The 18,254-nt window shown below is 34.2% G+C and overlaps 1 protein-coding gene across 4 annotated transcripts in view; it reads left to right on the forward strand.

Annotated features, from left to right (window-relative positions):
* LRRC4C (leucine rich repeat containing 4C) overlaps positions 1-18,254 on the forward strand; it is a 493,056-nt gene that overhangs the window by 276,621 nt on the left and 198,181 nt on the right. For 2 of the 4 annotated variants that reach the window (XM_027642107.1, XM_027642110.1), the window contains one exon: positions 10,603-10,741. The exons of 1 other annotated variant lie outside the window; for it this stretch is intronic. The gene's annotated coding sequence lies outside the window, so the exon portion shown is untranslated. Of the gene's footprint in view, positions 1-6,451; positions 6,537-10,602; positions 10,742-18,254 lie in introns of those variants that run through there. One more of the 4 variants, XM_027642109.1, reaches the window with a different exon arrangement.

An 18,254-nucleotide genomic window follows, 5' to 3' on the forward strand; every position in this document is an offset into this window, starting at 1 on the left:
GAAGAAACTGCCAAAGTGTTAAAAAATCAATCTAGGTGATTTGTTAGTTGAACCAACACTGATAAAATTTATATTCTGGTTTTTAAGTGTTCTTCCACACAGTTATAAAATTTATATAATCAGTTTCTTTTATTATATTATGTTTTCAAAAATCTTATGTTTTCCCCCAAGTTTCAAGTATTATGTATTTAATAGCAATCATTTTAATGACTTTGTTTTGTTGTTATATTTAAGAAACATAGAATTTCTTTTTAGCTACGACTGCTAATTTAAGATCCTAGAATCTGAGGTGCCTCACCAGTACAACAAGGACTTGTCTTTCCTCTTTCCATGGATTCAAGTTGTTCTTAATTTTTTTGAAAGTCGGTTTGAAATGCAGGTGCCTATCAATCCTTTAAAAGAGGCAACAGATGGCTCAAGGCTGTAGGCATTATCGTGTAAAATTAAGAAATATTTTACCTTTAACAATAGTCTCTCCGAGTGGGTGGATATCAGAAAGAGCTAGTAATACAGCTACTTACACTGTTTCTGCACTGTGGATGAGAAGAAAATTTAAGTCTCCAGGGCTGTCAATCCAGCATGAAATTCAGATATTTTTAAAATTATTATTTTAGCTCTGTGAGTCATTCTCTGATACATAAGGATATGTGCAATAAATAGATAATGGGTTAGATCTAGCCAAAGTGTTTCAGTGTGACACTGGAGATGCACTTGTTATGCTTCTTTGTCTTTGTGTCATTTTTTAGCAATGTTTCTAGGTACGTAAAAGCAATGAATCAAAGTGAGGTAAATTCTGCTCATTATCTTCATATCAAAAAAACCAATGAAGAAAATATAGCAAAAGTGTGTGACTGTAATTTCAGACACATAGATTCACGTCTCAATCTCTGATTCAGTTCCAGTCATGATATCTGATCTCTCAAAACAAGTCCTGCAACAGAGCTGATAACACATAATGTTGTATGAAAACAGAAGAACTTGTGAAGATCTAAAATTCTCCATAATTCTAGTAGCAGTTTGTTTACTGCACAAACAACAATTTTGATCATCATTGCTTTAGCCTTAATGAACACAGATGCATTTAGTCATGCAGTTATTCAGCATTTAGATATCTAACCATAATATTTGACTCAGTGTCAGCATCGATGCTGGAATTTAAAATGCTGAACACTGATCAGTGTACTCCCTAGTGTGTGGAAAAGTTTGTTACCAATTGGTTGGTGTTTGTTTCCCCCAGTGGAATGTGTTAAAGAGCAATAAGGGAGAATAAACTATATTCAGGGCTTCTCTGTTTAAAACCAATTAAGACTATGATTTTGTAGTTGTAATACACTTTACTGACATTGGTTCCCTCTTCTATGAGACCACCATATCATGTATTTCCTTTCTTTCAACCTGTCTTAAGAAACAAAACTCCCTGAATTTAGTTGACTGTAGATTAGAAAGGACAGTTGTCCCATTTCTCTTAGTGTACTACAGAACCCCCACAATTTTAATGTTCAGAAGTCTTCTGTTTTTATTAAGAAATGCATCATGGTATACACATTTGATTTTATGACACTGTCCTTTACATTAAAAGTTTCCTGTCTCTTTCTACTTTTAACCAGCCAATATATTTACAGACTGTAATCATACCTTCTCTTAACCTTCATTTTTCTAGAGTAAATGAGCTAAGCATTTTCCAGTTGCTCTATAATCTGTAAGATTGGATTCTGTTCTTTTGATGATCCTATTATCTTCTACAGCTTGAATTAATATTCCTTGCACATGGATTGTCATCTGCTGAAGCCCACATTAGGTTTTGTGCAGTTGCATTAAAAGAGGAATAATACTACCTGATGCATTATGGGGATGTTCTCTTGGTTATCCAACTGTCTGGTAGCATTAAACTTTTCACCTTAGTCCTCCCATATTTAATGTAAATCATTTTTACTCAGTGAGTGAAAGACCTTGGATGTACAATTAAATGTCATCCTATTTATTTTCTCCACTTTCAGATGCTTCAGTGAAGACAGATAAAATAATCAGACTTTATATGCATGGAAAAAACCCAGCTGTTTTCTTACTACAAATATCTGCCAGGTTAGGGATGGATAATGTACCTTCAGTCAAACTACATTGCATTGTATTACATTACATTGGCTGCAGCTCTTGAGAACATTGCTCCCACTGTTTTTGGGTAACTTTATTTATTCATCTGTAATCAAATATGTATATATACATATGTCTGTGGTAATAGATTATATAAACATTTTTGATCTTCCTTTTTTTTGCTTTTTTTTTTCTCTGAGACCTTGGCTTTTGCTATGTTCAAATCAGAAATCATAGTAATTATCATGAAAAAAAGTTATTGTTTTCCAGCTGAATCTACTTAAATTCCTAAAAAGTCTGAATTAAGAGGAGATAATAATCTTTCTTGGCATCAAAAGATAATGCTCCCTGTATGGATATCCAGACAGTACAGCCCAGCCGCTTCACCATTGAATATCCCTGCCATCTACATGCCTGATTAATGGACTCTATGCAAAGAAGCAATGTATAGTTAAAATTTTTATCCCCCTACAGGGCTGTCTTGCTTTCTGTGGTTGTAAACACATCTCCACACAGTTTTTTTCAATACTCCAGTGATATAAGATCATGTCACTGCATTATTGATTGACTGTTATAAAAAATAATAAAATTGGCTGCTTTCAGAATTGCTATGTTTTAACACAGTTCATAAAATTTCTAATATCCTACCAAGGTTAACTTTAAGGTTAATTCAAGTTTACTTACACAGGAAAAGGTATATCTTTGACTTCTATTCCATCTAGACTCTGGATGTATTTGTAATACTTTCTCATTTTTGTTTCTTTGCACCATCTCAGATAGTGATTTTTTCTTCTTTCGTTTTCCTTCTTATGCATTGTATGCAGTTAGAAAAGTCATGTGCTACTGGCATATCAGTGATTATATAATACTCATGAGACCTTACAATATTTACAAGTACAAATTTTGACCATAAAACCACTGTGGATTTGCTGACTTCTTCTGAATTTAATTAAGAGGGCAAGAAGGGTGACTATTATTACAATAAACTATTATAGCATTTTACAAAGTAGAAGTATTTTTCTGATGAATGGAGTATTTTCATATTATCTGTGGACAGAAGGTCAAAGAAACTGCTGTGATCAGAAGTGACATACCATCCTTGATCTCTGGCCATCTGGACATGATGGGGGGTGATCATATAAAGCAGCAAACAGAGGTGATAGGGAGAGGATTTTTTATTGTAATTCTCTCTCTTATCTCTCTATCCACTTAATTGCAAAAGTTGAATCTCAGATTGTCAACAAAGCCATTATTCCACTCATTGGTAAATATGTGTTCATTTGCTGCTGACTGCTACAGGGATTGATGCACTCTATGCTGATATTTTTCTCAGGTTCATTTTTCCAAGGGCAGTTATGTGTAATCCTCACAGATTCACAGAATATTCTGAGTTGGAAGGGACCCACAAGGATCATCAAGTCCAACTGTTAGTGACCCATAAGGGACCCACAAGAATCATCAAGTCCAACTATTAGTAAATGGCCCCCACAGGGATCAAATCCACAACCTTGGCATTGCTAACACCAGGCTCTAACCAACTGAGCTAATCTCAGGGTCATACTCATATTGTGGTTTAACCCCAGCCAGCAACCAAGTACCACAAAGCTGGTCACTCAGTTACCCACCACTCCATGGTGGCATGGGAAAGAGGATCACAATAGAGAGGGTTGAGATAAAGACAGTTAATAGATAGAGCAAAAGCCATGCATGCAAGTAAACCAAAATAAGGAATTCATTCACTTCTCTGGATTTTATCGTGCATAAAAGTTACTTGGGAAGACAAATGCCCTCACTCTGATCGTGTTTCTCCCTTGCCGCTTCCTTTTTCTACCCTCAGATTTATATACTGAGCATGATACCATATGGTATGGAATGTCCCTTTGGTCAGTTGAGGTCAGCTGTCCTGGTTGTGTCCTGTCCCAGCCTCCTTGCTGCTCGAGTGGGGTGCGGTGAGGAGCAGAAAAGCCCTTGATTTTGTGTAAGTGCTGCTCAGCAGTAATGAAAACGTATTTGTACTATCAACACCATTTCCAGAAAAAATGCAAATACAGCCCCTTACTAGCTGCTGTGAAAAACCATCACACCTCAGTTCATCTGTGTCATAATAACAGGTCATAATTTATGATTATTAGAAAAATTACTTAAATAATAATTCACACATGGGGGAAATCAAGGAAAAAGGAATGATGAAAATTTACATTTCTTCTATTGTAGTGGTTGTTATGGTTTGTGTGCTAATTTTTGTTTTATTTTTATTGATCTGGTAACTTTATTTTTTGTTTTAATTTGTTAAAAGAGGTCATATGTGTGTTTTCATATACTTGGGGGGGAGGTTCTGTTCACAGATGGATCTAGGAAGAGATGGAAGAAAAAGTAAATCAGTAGGTTCTCAGGAAAAAAGCCAAGCTTTTGTCTCCCATTTACCTTAATATGTAACCTAGAGGGATACCTTATTGCTGAAATATATAACTGCTACTAAAAAAAATCTCGGGTCTTTCACCAAAAATGTTTGCTGTTATTTTATGACGTGAAAAATGTCTTTTAATTGAAATTAGTCTCTGGAGGGTGAAATGACCTATGGCAGTATTTGGAAGAAGTACCTTGATATGGCACTCTGAACCGCATATAATGAAATAAATCAAACCATACTGAATATAAACAGGACCACATGGCAACTTTCTGTATATTGCTGTCTTTGAAAGGCCCATATAGAAGATATGTTGACTCTATCCAGTTAGAGATCTCTGTTTGGATCAAAAGTTTTTGAGGACACTGAGGTTTAGACTAATGTTTACTTGATGTATACTATTTCTAGTAAATATGGATTGATTTTACTAGAAAATATCAAAGGACAGTAAGAAATATATATTTCTATAAAAGTGTAGATTACAGGTCTTTTCAGGTGTTTTTACTTGCTTATTTCATTTTTAATTTCAGTCATATTTAAGTTATAATGATGGCATGATTTCTTTTGACTCTCTCAGGGATAGGAACCTGTCATATTCATAAATTGCAGAATGTGTATCAGCTTATCTTTAATTCTGAGCAAACACAAAGGGAAGGATAGTACGATGCTTTTTACAATATTATCCTACTACGAGGCTCAAATTCTGTTTCTAAGACATTTGTAAAATATAATAGCAATTCTATAGACTCAGGCTAGTCTGATTGTAGTATGTTATTTATTTCAATAGTATTTATCCATGTCCATATATTAATGAGAATAGTATGGTTCTTTTTTATACGAATTAGGTATGGACTAAGGTTTTAAGATGTCTATGAATTCTAAGTGTATAAGAATAAATTCCATGACTTAAATTGTTCAATTGCTAATGAATAAATATTAAGTTTATTTTTTAAAACAGCATAAATATGAAATCTTTCTGATTTAATGACCTTTACTTTTCTGATTAAAGCTAAATATTGTCCTGTCTTGATAAATTAAATCATTGGAATTTGCAGATCACAGTGTGGAAAATAGTTTCATTTTCTGCACATGTAAATAGTAATTATAATAAGTCTATTCACTGTGTGCAGAAGTTACTTTCCCTTTCTGTGGTAAGGGAATTCTATATCGACCTTCTTAAGTGAATAACATCTGTCACAGAGTGTATTAAGATAACTTAAGTCCAGACATAAATCTGTACTGAAACCCTGTAATGACTCATAGCTTCAGTTCTTTCAGTGTAAGCCCCAGTGTAGACATTTATGTTCCAGAATGTGTCATATCTTGATTTAGTTTAAGCCAGCTAAAAATGGCTTAGATCAGTATAATGCAATGTTAAAGTTAGGAATGTTTACACAAAGGCTTAAAATATGAATAGTCTTTACATTGAAATTTTGTGCCAAAAAAAGCTTTACAACCAGTAAAAATTTCTGCTGCACTGTCCTGTTTCCCAGCCTATCTCAAAGCTATCACATCTCAAGCTGTTTCTGTTACGTTTCGGAGGTGAAGGGACAGATTTGAACACGAAGTAAGAAGGGTTTCCTCTCAGGAAACCTTTTGTGCCTGAGAGAAGGCGCACTGAATCAGCTGATGGTGCTCCTTCCCACTTTTTTTGGACCATGCCGCTTCCCTTACAAGAATGAGGGGGAGGCGTTCCTGCTGCTGATGTCTTTTGGAAGCAAATGCATCCTGGGCATCCCATAATTAAATAAAAGTATTTTCATTTTGCTTTGCGATACACGTAATCTTTTACAGTTGTGTGAGACAGGTATGAAACATTCCTATTCTGATTCGCTTGCAGCATGCACTTTTGTAGTGTTCATCCTGCACAGGTGTTACTGATTCCATCAAAGGGTGGCTCATGGCAGGGAAAGTTATTTAACATTGTGTTGACGGTACTTTTTCTTTTTTTAGGAATGGAGAAGTAGTGAAGATTTTATAGAGAAGGGAAATGAAATTATCATTAAGAATGGAGAAATACACCCTCAAAATAAATCAGGTAGTTGAAAGCAATAACAGAATAAGAAAACATCTTTTTAAAAAGTGCTTTAAGTGTGTCCTATACCCCACACAGAGGTAAAGAAATAGTTCATTAATCTCTCTTTAATTAATCAATCCCTTTTACATGGCTGGAAACACTGTACAGTAGTTCATTCATTCAAAGCATTTTCTATGTGTGATACATGAATGTTGTTTAAGAATGAAAACAATAATCTTAATTTAAAGCATTTTTTAAAATTCTGTAGTTGAATGCTGAGTCAATTTACTTCACTGAGGGTACTAGAAGTCCCTTTCAGAATTGGAATATAGGAAACATTTTAATCTGTTTTTTTCCCCAGGTAATAAGTAAGAGAAATAGGTGTACCTGTTTTATGCCACATCCTGCAACTATGACTACACCAAAAAATTGTATGATTTATTGGCTTAGTAAGAAGAAATCGAGTTCCGTAAAATCTCAAGTGTAAATCCTACCAAAGACTCCTACAATGTGGTACTTTGATCTAATCTATCATCATAAAACTATTATCATAAAACAAGAAAATTCTTCTGAATGAGGTATTGAAAATTTACATAATTTAGGAAATTCTGGATATGATCTTGCAGAATACATTTTTTTTCATAACATTATACAAGAGCAAAACATATCCATATAATTCAGTCTCAGTCACCACTCATCAGGATAGGATAATACAATGGATTTTTTCCTAAATTTGCACGTTTGTAATGTGAAACAATTTGACCTTGATATTTCTGTGAGGGATGAGAAGGATTGTGAAAATAAGGTCCTATTTAAATACAACATGGCAACAGATGAGAGAATTTGTCCTTTCCCAACCATTTAGTCTTTGCTGTGGAAACAGAGAAATCACATCAGACTGAGAAATAGTATTTTTTAATGAGAAAATGCAATGTAGTGATATGTGCACTGTCAAACTAACAGAAAGCAGAACCCAATCTGAATTTGAAATTAAAGGGTCAAAAAATGCATTTAAAGTTTTGAGACGCCAACAGGTTTTTGAAATACAATAGCACGTGGTGTTTTAACAAGAAAATATTGTGCTGCTAGTAGATGAAAGATCAGTCTTTCCTTCAGTGGCCATTTTATTGCAGGAATGTGTTCAGGAAATAGGATTCTGAGATGTTAGGGTCAGTATGAGAAACGAAGTAATGCTCACTTTAGCACATCTGTAAAACATTATAAGATGTCTTTGAAACATTGCAGTAGATGGCCTCACAGGTCCCTTCCAACCTCAGAGATTCTGTTAGTGATTCCCAAATACAGAACAAAAATATTTCAATAATTACTCATATGTGTAATTGTATTTATACTTCAGGCAGTTCCTCAATTGCAATTATTATGTAATACTTGTTTAACTGTAAAAAAATTATTGATAACTGTTGTTATTACTTTTATTATGAAAACGTCAGTATCAGGTTGTTATCACTGTTATATACATTTAATAAATAGTTCTGTCTATTGCTTACAGATAAAAATATAAAGTGTATGATGAATTACTGTTGCCACTTTAGAGATTGAAACACAGACCAAAAGATAAAATGCTTATGTTCAATGCTTTTTTAAGCATAATGCCCATTACCACCCTTGGTGACCCATTTCAAATATATGGCTGAATTAGAAACTGAATCTCAGTAGTCAGAATTCCTTTGTTATCAGTATCTCTTCTGTCATCCATTTCCCTGAATTGTGTTTGAAAGCAGAAGAGGAACTCAATGGTGATAGTTACCACCGTACACAGTGCATATGTGAGTATGAACTCTGTGTTGTTGTTGAAATACCTCAACTAACTACTGGTAAAGCTGGATTATTATTAGGTGCTAATTGATTCCGTGATATATTCAAAAAAGGCAGGACAGATTAAGAAAACTTTTCACTGAAGAAATACCTTAACACTTTAATACAAAGTGGCAGCTATTTCTGTAATTACTGAATGATATTCACTGTCTTATACAAAGGAGAAAAGTATGTGACCTAGTTTGCAGACTGGAATGCCATCTGATCCATTCGTCTCCTACTGCCAGTGGTAGTTCATGTCATCCTTATGAAGGATAAACTACTGAAGGCAGCCAAAATATTTGAGGTTCATTCAAAATTCAGTAATTTATAATTTGTAATAGTAATTTGTAAGACGAAATGTACATCCTGTTCTCCTTTGACAGAGTGGCTCTCATAGTTTTAATGGTACAATTAGGCCAAATTCTGGTCTTCGTGCAACACAGGAGGAAAATCACTTTCTACAGGGAAGTTTTCAAATGATCCTGATGATTAAGTTTCAGAAGAGCTGTAGTCTTTTTAACTTTCCTTTATATAATAGTAAATTAAACTGTGGTATAATCTGTGACTGTGAATGTGTCTGATGCATTTTTCTCTCGTGTGTTTATTTTTGTCCCCTGATTATTCTCATTTGTTATGGAAGATGAATAATATATCAGTGGTGTAGGTGTATGTATAAAGCTTTTTTTTCCTGTTTTAAAAAATAACACTTTTTTACTTTTATATTCTATTTCCTATAAATTCTATTAATATATTTTTTCGGTAAGATTCAATATGTTTCTATTTTTATATTCCATAAATTTGAGGAAGAATATATTTTTAACAGCTGTGCCCTAATGGAAATTCTGATGGTAAGAAACTATTAGACCCCTCCAGTTAAGTTTTAAATAATTGTTTATTGCTTTTCTAGATACTGAAGCTAATCTTTCTTCTATACGTAGAAAACAGCAGAGACAAGAAGCTGACAATAGAGTAATTTAATTACAGTTAATTAATAAATCCACTGGGTCACAAAAAGCTAATGAAAGCAAGTGATAATGTATCCTTGGGATAGGAAATCGCTGTTTGGGGAAAACAAGATGGAAGCGATCAAAGAATTAATATATACGTAACTGATGAGATATGATACACAAGAGAAACTGCAAATATTACAATATCTCAAATTCAGTTCAGTATTAGTTATAATATAATGTTGCCACACCGTTTACCCTGAGTTTTCCTTCACACATTACTTTCAAACATAGAAGAAATGAGCCTTTTGGAATTCAGGTGACTTCATATTTTCTGTGCACCTATTTGGTGTTTGGCATGAACTTGTCAGATACTATACATCTGTGATCTGTTGATTAATTAGGGATCACCGTATTTACTACCAGATGTTTTTCAATTCAAAAGATAAATTACATGTCCAGGTATTTGAACAACTACATCATGTGCAAAACCAACATGGTACACACCTGCCCTAGAATTTTGGTGTTCTTCAGTGGAATAATATGAAGTAGTTCCAGATGAATAAAATGTATAAGTAGTCATTAATGTCTGTCACACATATATAAAACTGCAATGAAAGCAGACTGGTGAAAAGCTTATCCTAAGAGATAAAAAAGCTCCTTTCTGTTCCAATCTACAGTTAGTAGGGAAGATTTATGTATGTCATGGTGGTACCTGGCATTTAATTCATGTCAGGAGGTAGCTCTACTGTGTCAGACAGTTTGTGAGCAAAGAATACTCAAGTTCCCAGGTGCTTCCTAACATTGTACATTTGGCATTGCTGAATGTATAGTTCCTGCCAAATGCTATAAAATGCTATAAACATTGAAAAAACCCCAAACAACAAAATAACCAGCTGCATTTCAATGTATGCAGTTCAGAAAAGGATACCGACTTTTCTTTGCCATTGAGTTATGGTGTGAATTGGTGAATATTTTGTCCAGTAAATGGATAATGGCTGTAACACAGATTACCCACTGTGTGGTGTCTCAAGAACAACTTTCACATTATTATTAAAGTTGTTGTTGATTAAGATAAAGAGGACAGAATACAATCTCTAGTCAAAACCAGGTGAATTTTTTCCTTTCCTATGTTTATAGATTGTATGTTTTCAATGGTCTGCCTAAGAAATTTTAAGTGTTTATACTTTGGAGGTTATTTCATTATTAATTGCGAGATTTCTTAGTATGTTCATTCTAAAGTACATGATAATCTCATGCTCTGTCAGTGTGAGACACACCACACCATGAAATGTTACCTTTTTTCCCCTCAACACAAATAGGTTGCCAGAAAAAAGGAATGTGAAATGGAGACTGTTAATATGGACATATCCTAAGATACAGCATACCATTTGAGAAAGTAAATTCACTACACTTTGGCATTCAAGGAAAATTAACTCTGCCATGAATTAGTGAGAACAGGTAAACTGAAAATTACTTTCCTTCCAGTCTTTCATTCATTAATATTGTGTGTCTACTAAGTTGTGCTATTACCTTCTTTCCAAACTTTATTCTTGGCTATTCATGTATAACATTTTTTATATTCGCATATGATTGTATGAGAAAAAAGTGTTTAAATGTATGATTGGTGAACAATATTTAGGACAGATCTCAAACTGACTTTTAAGATGGTAACTGTAGGCTCTCTATAGACAGCAGAAGCAAATAGGGTATGAATTTCTTGTGACTCACCTATGTCAGTCTTGTAGTTATGTTTGTGCTTAAAGCATAAAGCAAAGCTAAGTATTATTAATTAATAGTTTAAAAAGTCTGCATGCAGTCCAAGGCATGTGGGGTGCAGCAACTGTAAAGCCTTTTATTCTTGATGTGAGCACAGTCTTGTATTTTTATTTGTACAGAGGAATACTGAATCACAAGAGAAATTTAGGGTATAGAAGACTTTTCAGTCTGATTTTCACTTTGTTGCATTTTTTGTACAGTCATGATTGCGAAAAAAGACTTCTAATGGGTATGAACACTAGAATTGGAATTTTACATTTTCATTTTTCATATAATTAAATAGATTTTGAAACTTTTTGGTGGTGAAGGAACTGGTTTTTTGTATTAGAATTTTCTGAGACTTTTTCCTACACGCATGTATGCTATTAGGTGAGAATTATTTTGAGTTGTGAGTTTTATAACCATCTAGGTCTTAAAGAAAGCTTTTGAGATGAAAAAAACCTGACAAAATTAGAAATAATGATATTATAAGAATATCAGGACTATTTTTTCTGTTATCTTTTCTCCCCCCCAAAAAACCAGTCTTTATAAATCAAGGAAGAACATTATTTTCTTCTAAAGAATAATTTGTTTTCTTTTTGGTATTTCAAATGTATAGAAAATCGTTTTACTGAAGAGCAGTTTTTAGTATGCCTTATAGTAGAATGTTACTATATTCTTTGATAACACTATTAGAAATTTATGGGCAATGATGAATGTCATATTTTGAAAACTGCTAAGGGGTGTTTTGTGAAAGTTTTTGGTGTGTTGATGCAATATAATTGGAGAACTTGTAGTAATGGTGATTAACTAATTTTGAATTCATTTGCATTAGTTGGTATTAATTGAGAGGCAAACTGAAGAAAGATAGAAATTCTAAATTTTCTAAGTATCATAAATGTGAAAATGTGATGGATGTAGACCTGCCTGAATTGATATTTAGTCTCTATTTCTCTTCCTCATAGAAAAAAAAAGAGTAAAAACTAACTTTGTACAATAGGTATTTATTCTGTTACTGCCACTTGTCTTTGAGAATTCCTATCTCCAATCTGTGTACCGCCTGTAGGGTGGAATTCTGCCCATTTATTTATATATGTCTTAGAACTTCAGGGTTTTGGAGTTTTTGGCATACTATTGGCTGAATGGTAATGTCAGGAAGTTTTTTGGTTAATATATAATCCTCAAATCATATGTTTAGGTACAGATAGTACCACTGTCAGTCTTATAGTTACAGAAATATTTTTTTAAATACATTCTGGAATTACTTTTTTATTGCAGAAGAGAATTTTTGTGTATGAAAAAAATTCATTTCATAAACGTCTGCTTGAAATGGATGTTTTTCATAATGCTTGAGGAAGCACAAATGGCATATATGGTGTTTATATTATCTAACTACTCATACTATTATCTTCCGAATAAAATTAGAAATTCACAAGCTTGTGTATTCAGTTTGCATGGCAAGGTTTTGGTAGTGGGAGGGCTGCAAGGGTGGCTTCTGTGAGAAGCTGCCAGAAGCTTCCCCCATGTCTGATGGAGTCAATGCCAACTGGTTCCAAGAGCGACCCACCACTGACCCCTCAGTGACAGTGGCAGTGCTGCTGCCTGCACAACAGCAGCAGCAGTGAGAAGAGGGAAGTGAGAGTGTATGAAGGAAACAGCTCTGCAGACCACAAGGTCAGGGAAGAAGGAGACAGATGAGGTGCTCTGGGCAGCCCATGGTGCAACCATGTTGAGGCTGGCTGTGCCTCTGCAGCCCACAGTGAAGCAGAGATCCACCTGCTCTGAGGAGTGGAGTGACAGAAAGGTTTAGGGGCATCTGGCATCAAGCCAGCATCAACCCACCACAGCTTGTCATGATGATGCAGGTGTGTATTACAGCAGTTAACCTTTTCTTTTCCTCTTCAGCTCAAATGGTAGGTTTGCAGGTTTTTCAGGATCAACAAGACCTCATTATCTAATATTGGACATGAATTGGACAAACCTATAGCATTTAAAGTACTGTGTACTAAATACACTTGTTATGATGTTGCCATTTTTTCATGGGTAACTTGGCTTTAAACAATATCATAATGTTTAAACATATTTTGTTGTAATGGACAGAGAAATTGGAGTTTGTGACAGACTTTAATGCAAAACAAATTTCAGGTGCATTACAAGTAATTTAGCAACAATCCCTTCATAAAAGCCTTAACAGCAAAAAGTAACTTTATCTTCCTCAACTGGTGTAACTTAAGCAAATGCAAGGTTGAAGACTTGAAAATTTTCACATCTTTTGAACAGGAAGGGACTTGTATAAAATGCAACTCCCTTCTGAAAGAGTTGACCCATCTAAAATTTATTTACAACGGAGCAAATCTTTTCAAATACGTCTCAGAAAACCCTTAGACTGAGCTATTCCTTCCGTCTCTTAAGGAGACAAATAGATGTGCTTTAGTCATTTTGCTATTGCAGGTCAAATTCTGCATTGCGTCTCCCTCTTTTGAGGGAGAGAAGACAAACATTCCAAATAATAGCTGTTGTAAACCACCAACAGGTGATATATCAATAGCATTTATTTTCAAAATTTTATACTCACCTTGGGTAATGAATTGGACCTGCTGAACCTTTGTCCTCTCACAATTTGTCATCTGCATCAGCAAAAATTCCTTGGAGCTTTTCCCAAGGACCAGGATGAGAACCAATGTACTGTGAGAAAAGCATATACTATGCTTGCAGGTTCTCCAGGCTTTAAGTACAAAACCAAAATTGAAAGTAATGGCACAATACTTTGTATCTTTGTGACTTTGTAATCCAGATTATATGGTCCTCAAAATCCACTACTATATAATAATGAAAAATATTGTCAATATTTAGGCTTTAATGTGCTCCAGAAGGAAAAGACTGATGATGTACTATGCTGAAAGTTGCTTGAAAAATCTATGAAAATGGTAACCTTGAAGTCATAAATCCATTTATCCTGGACTTCTTGGAAAACTGTCATTCCTGCATAAGGTTTTCTGACTGACCAATGAAATTTCAAAGCAACAGATGTTTTAGTAACAGCTTTCATTCTTAGGTGAGAAATGTTGAAAACTTCAATATTAGTGGTTACTGATACTCTTTAACTTCTCGTACTAGATGCAGAGAGAGATTAATTACTGTGAGACTAATGGGGGAGGGCAAAAAAAGCAAAGAACAGAAGTCCAAATGACAAAAGCAAAAAACTAGAAAATATATTTTAAAATATTTGAGACCCCTTTGGATTTAGGAGTTTTTACGCGACCTTATGTGACATTCAAGAGGAGCAGTTGTTATTCCAGAATGACAAAGAACTGCCTGAAAGTGCTCAGAGTTAGTCCTCAAGGAACTGACCTGCCATCAATAGGTAAAGGTATTTTGGAAGATAATATAAACTCTTGCAGCCAGTAGCTAATGACAACTGCTTCTTACTGTTCATCTGCAGAAAGATGGATCTGCTTTGTACTTTGGGACTAGTTCACTGCTTTTACTGGCACATTTCATTTCATCTCATTTTAAATTAAGAATGAGGCTACAGTAAATGTGGTTAAAAGATGACAAATTCCTCTCAGTATGTAAAATTATGTTGGATTAAAGGATGTCTTATAAATACTAAAATTAATTATTTTGGAAGAAAATAATTAAGGTGACACATCTATTGTAAACATCAGTATTTTTCAACCATCTTCTTTTCTTTATATCCTATTTTTAATGTAAGCACAGAGGACATTTTCGCAAGTAAAAATTTGAGCACAATTCCAATTGAAATACATAAGAATAATTTTTCTCATTTCCCACAGTGTCTGAAATATTTAGCATAAATCTGTGAGTATTGTGTCTTCCCTAAGGCATAGGAAGTTTATGGACAGCTCTACTTCTAATTCAAAGTGTGCACTGTATGGCCTGGATTATACTGTGAACTATATTGCCTATATTGTCTAAGCAAACAACTTTGTGACTCAAATGACTGTTTCTCTTCACCCTTCCTGCTGCCACTGCAGGTAGTTTCCATGTGGAGCTACATCATTATGTTGCTGATCAAACATTGCAGTGAAAATCTCTGACAGTTTTAAATTCCCTATAGAAGGATATGTCACTGTTATTATGGAAGAATCCTCTCAAGCTTGCTTTCACTAGGAAACAAATAACATTGCTTAGGAAAATTATAAGTACTGAAAAAGCTACTGAATATACTGATATAAGTCAGAACTTGTATAATTCTTAATAATAATTTCTTTAATTTACAACTCTCTCCCCACAGTTTCAAAAAAACCATCAAAAAAGTTAATAATGTGATTCAACATAGATATGATACCAGGCACCCTCTTAGAATGTAACACATCAAGTAACAAAATTATTTTATGACTACTGTTTCTCTTATCCATCTACATATAGATGTTTTGCCATTCAAGATCCCTGATAAATCACTTGAAATGGATAACTTCTTTCTCTTTTGCATATGATCTCTTCTTTCTTTTTTTTTTTTTTTTTTTACCCACAAAGCTTCATATATTAGTGCCATGGTCTAGTAACCGTGGTGTTAGTGGATCAAGACTTGGACTTGATGATCTCAGAAGCCTTTTTCAACCCAGCTGATTCTATGATTCTATGATTATGGGATACCAAAACTTAGAGATTCAGGACTGAATATTTCCCACATCTCGGGACATAGGATGAGGCTCTGTCTCTATTTCTTACTGGAACAAAAATAATGAATATGAGGCTCTGCAGGGCCTTCTGAGACGTTCGTATAGACTGTGAAGATGAATTAATGAGCAAAGTGGAGAGCATAAATGAAGATCAAAGTTTCATGGTTAAGTGCATTATCATAGGAACATCAAACAAAATGGTTTATAATCAGATGAGTAGTTGCAAGGCTAGAAAGGTCTCTAAAAAGTATTATCTCTTACTGTCTTGATTCACATATCTGGCTGAAGGTGTGATTTAATGAAAATTAAGCACTCTTAAATTACTGATACCATCAAGTGTCTGTATTTTATATATTACTGTGTATTTAACTGCATGTTAGAAGTCCACATTTAATTAAAAAAATAGGAATTAATACAGAAAGAAATGTACATAATTTTCAGGAAACACCACAAATACGTGTAGAACTGCTCGAGCCATGCATGAGAACCCCCTGAGCTAGGCTGACATATGGCTGGTGATATCCCGTAGGGAAATGTAGAGTGGAAGGAGGTAATAATAATCCTTCTTAGAAAATAAAGGTCACAAGTGATAGTAAATGCCAAGAAATCATCAGGGATTTTTTTATAGCCTATTGGGTCAGTAAAACCTCAGTAGGTTCATGTATTTCTTTAACTGTAAAAAAAAGGATTCAGTTTGGATCAGGGAATATAAGGGCTTGTGAATGTAGAAAAACTGCATTAAGGGGAATTTGATGACTCTGTGATAGATAAGCTTGTCCATATTTTAATTTCAAAATGGACTCTGTATATATGTAGTTTAACTTACTTTAACTAGCTTTAATTCACTAAACTACAGTTCAACTATCCAGTATAACTCACCCATCCATTTAGGCCAGGTTTTTAATGAATTTTTGCATTATGGGAGTCATCATACAGGAAAATTACAAGGTTTTCTAGTAGACATATAGATAACAATAACAAATTGAATTACAAAATAAATTACTGATTTAAATTCAGTGAAATTTATATGTCTGTAAAAATACTGAACTTATCAAAATATTTTATTGTCTGCTAATCCATTTGTCGTTTCCAGATGTAAGACTTTAATCCAGTATGGTTTTTACATCTAAGCAAGCTGTCACCAGATTACTTGAGAAACCCTATGAATATAGTTTTGTATTACATGCAAATATCAAAATACAGTGCTGCATTATATTTTAGTATTATTATTAATCTGTTTCCTTCTAGTCATTGGCAAATGAGAGTTAGTTCTCAGTATGGTTAGGATTCTGTGTTAACAATAGTTGATAGCATTAGATAAGTGCATGATTCTTTAGCAATTGCTTGTATCTTTGCATATTTGGGCTATAGGAACTTTGGCTTTGTAAACACGTTTGTAAAAATAAATAGGGAAGCTAAAACCATAATGATGGCTGTAGTGTGTTTTTTGGATTACTGCCACTGTGACTGGGAAAATCATTCATGAGATTATTCTGGCAATTATACAGGGCTATACATCCAGTAAAGAGCATACCTTATATTGTGAAACAATAAAAAACCAAAATAGCAGAGTGAAGAGCAAAGGAAAGCCATTTCACTGTGGTTTTGTCAAATGCAGCACTGTATTCACTCTGATACGGCATCCAGCTCCCTGGTCTCTTTGTCATCTGTCCTTCACACTAGTTATATAAGATGTATAAAGAGAGTGTGTGGACTTAGTTGAAGTCAGTATTCTTTAACTATTAGCATTTTAGTGCTTTGAGGAGTTGCCCTTTCATTGAATTAGACTACCTTCTGCCCTTTAGCCTCCAGTGATGCAAGGAAATAAGGACTAACTGTGAAACTGTGTAATTACTGGGGGACTGTATGCAGCTTTTTAACATTAGAACTCTTTTTAGAGTAACAAGCAGGTATGATGATGAGGAAGAAATAAATGCTTTTGTTCAGCTTTTGCATTTGCATACTCTTTTATGTTAGATGTGTAAACATTTTATAGATGTAAATTAAGGACTGGCTTTATGGAACCTGTAAATATAGCTTAAACAACTTGTACTTCCTAAATGATTTTACAAAATAAGATTTAGGACCATTACACTTCCCTAAAACAGCAGGCTTTGCCTTTTTCTTTTTTTCCTTTTTTTTTTTTTTTTAATCATAGATGCAGGTCAGATCTCCTATCCAGGCCCGAGTTTAGTCAAGTGTCATTGGATATTTATGCAATTAATTGACAATGAAAGGTTCCTATACTTAGAATAATGGGGAATCAGGGTGTTCTAAAAGAAAAGACAAAGAATGAGAGAAAGATAACAAAACTGCAAATTTTGTCATGGCGTGGACTGTGAGAATGGCTTTTATATGTCATGCTGTCAAAGTGGATCCAAATGCAAGGAGGAAGGAGGCAAGAGTAGTAGCATCTTGTCTGGGGCTGATCAGTCTGTCTGTTTCATTTGTGTCTGTTTTGTTTGCCCAAGGTGTCTTCAGTCCTGTTCCCACTTCTGTCATTTCAGAAAGAGCTTAGATTTCTTTCTTCCAGCTTCATGCTGCAAATGTAAAGTATTTTATACTTACTG

The sequence above is a fragment of the Corapipo altera genome, unplaced genomic scaffold (assembly GCF_003945725.1).
Source record: "Corapipo altera isolate COAL_440 unplaced genomic scaffold, ASM394572v1 23b, whole genome shotgun sequence".
Taxonomy (NCBI): domain Eukaryota; kingdom Metazoa; phylum Chordata; class Aves; order Passeriformes; family Pipridae; genus Corapipo; species Corapipo altera.